Below are 7,618 nucleotides of genomic sequence, written 5' to 3'. Positions count from 1 at the left end.
CCAGAGTCTTCTCCCCTCTGTTTCCCTGCTGAGGGGGTTGTACCCCTCTGTCTCCCTGCTGGGGGGAAGCAGTCAGGTAGAAGCAAACTGCAAACATAGAATGCATATCAGGCACTGCTATATGTACCACAATTAAACAATCAGTGAAAGCCCAGGATATACTGGTATATTTATAAATCAATGACAAACTATGTTCTACAGCATATCCACCAATTTACCCACCCAGATATCATTTCTGATTAACAATGTTGTACATTTTCAGCTCTCATAAAACGCCAGTAGTACAGATTCTGATGTAGTCAGCTGAAAGGAACTTCTTAGCTTACAAAGGAGATGGTACAGTAGAATGGGCACATCCAAATTAGAGTTAAAAAAATGTCTGATGTTTGAACAGACTAGGCAGAATTTGTGTCATTTCAAACAGATTGGAATATGGGTTTAACATCAGCATGCCCTTGGAGCTGAGTGAGTACGTTTAACATGGTCGGTGAAAATAGTGGTGATATGTGTTATTCAACCAATCATTTAAACAGAAACATTTACACTCTAGACATTTGACATGTAAACAGTAAAAATAACACATAAAAATGCAACATTACAAACTTGCACCAGCAGGTCTTATCTGATATAAGAAAAATCACATTATCAGAACAGACAGAACAGACATTGCCACAGGAATACCAATCGTGCTGCAATGCGACTCACCTGGGCAATGTTGATGGAAGTGATGAGACAGAATTGCAAACATCTTGAATTTTGCCAGTTAGTCTGGCAAATTGAGTTTTCCACATTGAGCCAAAGCAATCATACCATACTGTAATGCATTTGTAATGTGTGACTGCAGATATCAGAAATGCATCTGAAATAATGAGGAAAAACTGTAGGGTCTCAGGAACATCTCAGAGACTGGATGTCATGCAAACCACACTTCTGCCCTGATTTTGGCTTAGTGGTCTAATCCATTCAGCTGATGTGCAGCAGATCCAGGGTCAAACCTACAGGAAAACCATTTATTTGAGAGGTAACACAAACATACCAGCTCAATAGACAAGCAGTGTTGTGGTTACACTGCAGCAACAGAAGCAAGCATTCATCAGACACTACACAATTTATCTTATAATGGATTTTTTTTCCACTACTGTAGATGAATGTCATTGCTTTAACTGCAGATTTTAGCCCCATACTGATCTACTCAAATTGAGCCCAAACATAATCCAATATAGAATATGAAATAAGTACTACTGTGTCACAGGAGTTCAATACATCACACAATAATAAATCACAACAGCAAAACATTCAATATTTTTATAATTCAGGTTTAATCATTGCATATTATTGTCTGAAAATACAGAAAATTAAGGGGGAAAAAAACAATCCTAACAGAATTAATAAGGAAACTCAATCCATCATTGTTTACAGTAATGAAAGGAAATAAGTACACTGCAGCGATCATTCTGCATTCTCCCTGTCAGCTGCATTTGCCCACAGAAATTTGCACATTGGAACTCTTGTGAAAATGAATGAAAGCAACGGTAAAAACTAGTAAAATGCACATTTAAGTGGAGGAGTTTGCCACTGGATTCTTTAAAAAAAGATGCAGATACAGGAGATAGAATTATTACTTCAAAAACATTTTACCCTGCCATCTTTTGGCATTATTATTCTCAATGTTATATTAATTGTAGGAGCCATTATGTTGGTTTATAGTAATTATAATAAGAACCCCAAAAAACTATTATGGCATTTGTTTATTCTGTTCTACATTTAAGTTGAAATTATAATGGAATTTATCATGTATTTGTTATTTATTGTTTAGTGTGCATTAATTATTTTATGAATGTGTCCCTCTATAGGAGAAGGGGGAATAAATTATATTTAAGATGGTGCGGTGAGGCGGGCCAGCGGGAGTAGACGGGTGCGAGCGGAAACGGTCATTGACCGTGTTTTGCACAACCAAAGTGGGCCCGTGGAATCTGGAAAAGTTTAAATGGACTTTAATATCGTTTTTGTTTATTATTGCAGTTTTATGTTAATTTAATTTGTAAATAAATTCAACAAAAGCAATAACAATAATACGTTTTATTTCCATTGCAACACGCGTCAGACAACTCCCGGTAGAAGTAGTGAAGTGGATAAAAGTGGGAAACGTTTACTGGAACATAGGAAACAAAAGGACAGAAACTGAACCTATTTTTACCACTACATTAATTACATTACATTACATTACAGGCATTTAGCAGACGCTCTTATCCAGATCGACTTACACAACTTTTTTATTTTTTATTTTTTTACATAGCATTTTTTACATTGTATCCATTTATACAGCTGGACATATACTGAAGCAATTTCGGTTAAGTACGTTGCTTAAGGGTACAACGGCAGTAATGTTTTATTAATGTTTTAATATTAATGTTTTAATAATCAAAAGTACATTAACACACCTTGAACATTTGCAATATAAATGTATTAAAATGTAAAAATCACATTTAGACAGCAAGTGCTTAACCTGAACTGCTAAAAGATAATACTCTTATGTACAGGAGTTAGGTTGTAGTGAGGTTATATATATATATATATAATATTGGGCACAGCTGAAATTGCACTGGTCAGGCATTGGTCAAGGAAGGTTGCAAGTGTGTCGATGAGTGTGTGTGTGTGTGATTGGGTGAGAGTGTGTTTGTGTGCGTGAATTTGTGAATGTGTGTGCATACATGCGTACGTTTGTGGGAGTGACTGTGGATGTGAACATGTGTGTGTATGTGTGTGAGTGCATGAGTATGTGTGTGCCCGGATTGTGTGTGTATGGGTAAGAGAATGTGTGTGCGTGTGCACGCATGTATGTGTGTGTGCATGTGTGAGAGTATGATTGAGTGCATGAGTATGTGTGTGTGTACACACGGGTGCGTGTGTGTATGGGTAAGAGAAAGTGTGTGTGCATGCGTTTGTGTGAATGTGTGTGTGATTGTTTATTTGAGTGTGTGTGCGTGCAAGAGAATGAGTGTATGTATGTGTATGTGTGTGTGCGTGAGAGTGCCTTTGTGAATGTGTGTGTGTTTATACATGTGTGTGTGTGTGTATGTATGGGTATGAGAATGTTTGTGTATACATGTGTATATGGTGTGTGCACGCATGTATGTGTATGCATGTGTGAGTGCATGAGTGTGTGTGTGTGCGTATGGGTAAGAGAATGTGTGTGTTTATACATGTGTGTGCGTGCGTGCGTATGGGAATGAGAATGTGTGTGTGTTGACACGTTTGTGTTTGTGCGTGATTGCATAAATGTGTGTGTGTGCGTGCGTTTGCGAATGTGTGTGTCTGTATACTGTATGTGAGTGTGTGAGTGAGAGAAAAAGTGTGTGTGTATGAGCGCGTGTATGTGTGCATGCGCGTGTGTGTGTGCGTGAGATTGTGTGTCCGTGTGTAGGTGTGTGTGAGTGACTGGGTGTGAGAGAGTGTGCGTGCATAGGTCTGTGAGTGCGTGTGCATGAGTAAACATGAGTGTATGTATTTGTGAGTGCGTGTGCATGACTGAGAGAGAAAGGGTGTGTGTGAGAGTATGTGTGTGTGTGATGGAGTGTATGTGAGAGAGAGAGGGTGTGTGTGTGACTGGTTGTGCGAGAGTGTGTGTAGATGTGTGAGTGCATGTGTGTGAGTCTAGGTGCATATGAGTGTGTATATATATATGTGTGAGTGTGTGATTGAGTGTGTGTGTATGTGTATACGAGTGTGTGTGTGTGTATGAGTGTGTGTGTGTGTATATACGTGTGTGTGTGTGTGTGTGTGTGTGTGAGTGTGTGATTGAGTGTGTGTATCTGTACATGAGAGTGTGTGTATATATATGTCTGTGTGTGTGTGTGCATGCGTTGGAGTGTGTATGCTCACGTGTGTGTGTATGCATGTGTGTGTGTGTGCGCGCATGTGTGTGTGTCTACTCCAGTTAGCAGAGGGACACTGAGGAGTGTGTGTTGACACGTGTTTGTGTCTCTGCAGGCATGTGTGTGTGTGCGTGAGTGCATGTTTGTGTGTGTGTGTCTACTCCAGTTGGCAGAGGGACACTGAGGAGGAGTTATTCACATAAAATCCAGCACAGAGGGGTTTGTGTTGAGTGAAGTGTGTGTGGAATCTGTGCAGGAGGGTCAGTGTGTCAGAGTCAGAGACGCTGTAGAAAGACAGAGTGCCGGTTGGACGGTCCACACACACTCCTACCCTGTACACACACACTCCTCCACCATCATCATCATCATCATCACACACTCCTGCTCTGCGGTAGGGGGAGGGGGGGGCAGGAATGTGTGTTTTGTTATCATTGTGCCAGACACAGTAACTGAGTTTATCAGAGACTCTGACTTTATAGCAGCCCAGACTCCAGGAGTTTTTATTCCATCCAAACACACAGTCAAAACCCCGTCCTTTCCTGCTGCTTCCTTTATCTGTCACTGCTATATAAACCTCTCCGCTCTCAGACACCCTCAACTCAGCCTCCCAGTAACAGCGCTCACACACACTCTCTCCGCACACAACCTGGGTCCGGTGCTTAAATCTCTCTGGATGATCAGGATATGGCTCCTCTCTCCCCGGTGTGTGTGTCACCCTCCTGTTCCACTCAGACAGAGACAGCTCTCTGTGCGCTGTGTTTGGATCCAGTGTGAGCTGACAGCCGTCTGCACACCAGAGACATTAATGAGATTAATTATCACTATTAATATTCACATTATTATGTGTGAGAGAGAAAGGACTGTCATAGTACCTCTGTGTGTGTATTTGTGTACATGTGTGTTTCTGTTTGTGTGTTTATGTGTGTAAGAGAGAAGTCTCTTTCTCTCTCTCTCTCACACACACACACACACACACACAGCAGAATGTGTATCTATGGAAAGTGTTCTGTGTCGATACAGACTCACATTTCCTGGGTCCTGGTTTGGTCCTGTTCTCTCCTCCATGGTCCACACTGTAAGAACAGCAGAACAGAATTTTAACCATCCTTTATTTCCACTCTTAACACACCAATGACATCACATATATAAAAACAAAGGCACAATAAAACACAAAACCACGATCATATGAAAAAAACACAAAACTGTCAGAAAGGAAACTGTGGTGTGGGGATGGCTGGTTTAAGCAGCCACACCTGCCCTGGGTCAAGCTAATTAGACCTGGCCAATTGGATAATTGGTGAAGAATTAGATAATTGGCCAAGCTAATTGGACCCAGGAACAGGAGTGGCTGCACCTGTGCGTAGTGAGGTAATCACTGCGCACAGGTTAAATCTGCCATCCCCACCCACACCAGGGAGCTCTCTGTCATGACAGGGTTTTTACATCTGCTCATTTGGCGTTACCATCTTGCCAAACCCTCGTGGAATAAATGTGGACTGTTTTAACATCATCTCCCTGTGTCTCTGTGCTGGAGGGCCCCAAGGAAAGCCACTTCGGTGGCCTGTGGCAGGCGTGTTTGCCACAGTGGCGCCCAACGTGGGGCTCCTCCGGCACAGCAAAGAGGCACAGGAGGGCCAGCCAGGAAGCACACTGGAGGAGGGGCGGCTGAGGTGTTCCCGACAGGGCTTCGGGCGGATCCTCCGGGCCAAAAATGGGGAGCTGAAGATGACCAGGGAGGGGAAGGAGGCAATCCTCAGCTGGGATGCTGAGGAGCTGCACCTGGCCGAGAAGGCAGGTCAGCGACGGGCGGTGCACGAGAGGTGGTCGCGCCGTGAGCTGGACTTGGCCGGGAAGGCGGGTCAGCTACGGGCCGCGCACGAGAGGTGGTCGCGCCGTGAGCTGGACTTGGCCGGGAAGGCGGGTCAGCCACGGGCGGCGCACGAGCGGTGGCCGCGCCGTTTTGCTTCCTTTCTCGTCCGTTTTGGTTGTTTTTAGTTCTTTGTTTTGGCCTGGTTGGTTTGCCCGGAGCCCATGAGGGGATAAGCCTGCAGCCGCCTGCCAGCAGAGCCGACTGGCGGCCACCACAGCCACGAGGGTTCCTGGTCCCCAGCGCCACAAGAAGGCCAGCCCACCAGCCCACCAGCCCAGCCACCCCACCACAGCCCCTGGAACAGCCCAAGCCGGTGACGCCCCCACCAGCCAGCAGAGCAGCCCAGGACATCCCGTGCTCCGGGAGGGAGGAGGAAGAAGGGCTGCCTTGTCGTCAGAAGGAGGGGCACAGCATGTACTGGACTGTTCCGGGGTCACCCACCCTGACTTTTTTTTTTTTGCGTGTTTAGAGTTTTTATTTTTATTTGTCTTTTGCTTTGTTGGGAGTGCAGGGGTGGGGGGGGAGGGGTAGGCTTCGGCCAGTGATTCTCCCTGGCCTCAGTTTGGCGTTGGGGGTATGTGGTGTGGGGATGGCTGGTTTAAGCAGCCACACCTGCCCTGGGTCAAGCTAATTAGACCTGGCCAATTGGATAATTGGTGAAGAATTAGATAATTGGCCAGGCTAATTGGACCCAGGAACAGGAGTGGCTGCACCTGTGCGTAGTGAGGTAATCACTGCGCACAGGTTAAATCTGCCATCCCCACCCACACCAGGCAGCTTCGGTCATGACAGGGTTTTTACATCTGCTCATTTGGCGTTACCATCTTGCCAAACCCTCGTGGAATAAATGTGGACTGTTTTAACATCATCTCCCTGTGTCTCTGTGCTGGAGGGCCCCAAGGAAAGCCACTTCGGTGGCCTGTGGCAGGCGTGTTTGTCACAGAAACTTATTCCATTCACTCACCCTGTTCCATGTGCAAAAATAGCTCCCCTCCCTCCACTGAACATAAAACACCCTTATAACACACACACACTGAAACACACTCAGGTTCTCCATTGCTTTGTAATACTGTGTCCCTGATCAAACCCCTAACTACAACAACCGCATCTTATTTACTGCAGTGATCCCATGCAGCACCGTCCACAGGAGATCCCCAACTCTCTTGAGTAACGCTGGTTTGTACAGTGCCCTCCATGCCCCCACCCCCCCAACTCCTTCTGTGTTTGTGTGAGGTGCACTATGGAAACTCTCTGTACTTACAGCAGTGTGAGTGTGTCCAGTTTAGCAGCAGACAGCGCTCTCACTCCTGAGTCTCCTGGGTGATTGTGTCTCAGGTCCAGCTCTCTCAGGTGTGTGTGTGTGTGTGAGATGCATTGTGGAAACTCTCTGTACTTACAGCAGTGTGAGTGTGTCCAGTTTAGCAGCAGACAGCGCTCTCACTCCTGAGTCTCCTGGGTGATTGTGTCTCAGGTCCAGCTCTCTCAGGTGTGTGTGTGTGTGTGAGGTGCATTGTGGAAACTCTCTGTACTTACAGCAGTGTGAGTGTGTCCAGTTTAGCAGCAGACAGCGCTCTCACTCCTGAGTCTCCTGGGTGATTGTATCTCAGGTCCAGCTCTCTCAGGTGTGAGGGGTTTGAACACAGAGCTGAAGCCAGAGAATCACAGCCTCTCTGTGTGACTCTACAGCCTGACAGCCTGCAGAGAGGACACACACACCTTACATGCATTAATATAAACTAACAGGGCTGTGTGTGTCAAACACATAGCAGTGTGTTACACACTGTACACGCATTAATATAAACTAACAGGGCTGAGTGTGACAAACACATAGCAGTGTGTACACACCTTACACACATTAATATAAAAACACATA

At 45.2% G+C, this 7,618-nt stretch overlaps 1 protein-coding gene and 2 long non-coding RNA genes across 3 annotated transcripts in view; 1 reads left to right on the top strand and 2 right to left on the bottom strand.

Annotated features, from left to right (window-relative positions):
- Positions 1-7,618, top strand: part of LOC135245748 (uncharacterized) — a 516,260-nt gene that overhangs the window by 435,064 nt on the left and 73,578 nt on the right. The gene's annotated exons all lie outside the window — the stretch shown is intronic.
- Positions 1-7,618, bottom strand: part of LOC135245707 (NACHT, LRR and PYD domains-containing protein 12-like) — a 343,935-nt gene that overhangs the window by 310,185 nt on the left and 26,132 nt on the right. The window lies entirely within an intron of this gene.
- On the bottom strand, positions 1,301-5,088 carry LOC135245745 (uncharacterized). Its single transcript, XR_010327368.1, has 2 exons — positions 4,902-5,088; positions 1,301-4,661 (listed from the first exon to the last, which is right to left on the bottom strand). It is a non-coding gene; the product is annotated as an uncharacterized LOC135245745 (long non-coding RNA).

The sequence above is a fragment of the Anguilla rostrata genome, chromosome 19 (genome assembly GCF_018555375.3).
Source record: "Anguilla rostrata isolate EN2019 chromosome 19, ASM1855537v3, whole genome shotgun sequence".
NCBI classification, from domain to species: Eukaryota; Metazoa; Chordata; class Actinopteri; order Anguilliformes; family Anguillidae; genus Anguilla; species Anguilla rostrata.
Note: the sequence above shows the minus strand (reverse complement) of the source record. Positions and strands in the feature narration are given on the sequence as shown.